At 24.5% G+C, this 977-nt stretch overlaps 1 protein-coding gene across 1 annotated transcript in view; it reads right to left on the bottom strand.

Annotated features, from left to right (window-relative positions):
• hcn4 (hyperpolarization activated cyclic nucleotide-gated potassium channel 4) overlaps positions 1–977 on the bottom strand; it is a 97,162-nt gene that overhangs the window by 6,189 nt on the left and 89,996 nt on the right. The gene's annotated exons all lie outside the window — the stretch shown is intronic.

Genomic DNA, 977 nt, shown 5'->3' on the forward strand with positions numbered 1-977 from the left:
CCCAATTGCTGGGTTTGTCCCTATTTTACCCAGCACTGGGTTGTATTTAACCCAGCATTTTTTAGAGTGTATATGATAATTTCTTATTATTTGCATTTATACTTACAAAAAATTGCATTATAAAAAACATTTACAAGCATTTCATATTGGCAGAGTTATAAGAATACATTTTTTCTTTAGGATAATAATGCAAATTATAATAAGTAAATTATTATAAATGCATTTATTATGATACTTATTATTATTTGCATTTATAATTCTAATACATTGCATTTATAAAATGCATTTATAAGCATTTATTGCTGTAAGATTATATATTTTTAGCCTATAAATTCAAATTATAATATATAATAAATGAATATAAACAAATTTATTATGATCATTTATTATTATTTGCATTTATAATTAGGCTATAATAATTTGCATTTACAAAAATTATTTATAAGCATTTGATACTGGCAGAGTTGTTATTATATATTTTATTCTATAGGTTATAAATGCAAATTTTAATACATTATTTATAATTGCATTCATGATTTATTTTTATTACTAGCATTTATAATTATAATAAACTGCATTCATAAAATGTATGGACAATCAGGCTGGCAATATAATTTTTTTCTCTTTTCTTTAGGTTAATACTGCAAATTATAATAAATATTATTATAAATTATTTGCATTTATAAAAGGTTGAGAGAATAGTGTTTCTTCAGATTTTTTTTTTTTATTCAAGAAGTCAATGTAAAACTCGAGGAAGTAATTCAATCTAAACTGAATTTACTGTATTTAAATGTAATTGAACAAAAATCATATTATAACACAACAATGCCATCAGTACTTGTATCTATCAACATAAACGATTCTCTTAGCTCATCTCACATTGCTCCTGTATACAGACAGACATACAGACACACACACACACACACACACACACACACACACACACACACACACACACACAGACACCGACACACTCA

The sequence above is a fragment of the Sinocyclocheilus anshuiensis genome, unplaced genomic scaffold (genome assembly GCF_001515605.1).
Source record: "Sinocyclocheilus anshuiensis isolate Anshui unplaced genomic scaffold, SAMN03320099.WGS_v1.1 scaffold1010, whole genome shotgun sequence".
NCBI classification, from domain to species: Eukaryota; Metazoa; Chordata; class Actinopteri; order Cypriniformes; family Cyprinidae; genus Sinocyclocheilus; species Sinocyclocheilus anshuiensis.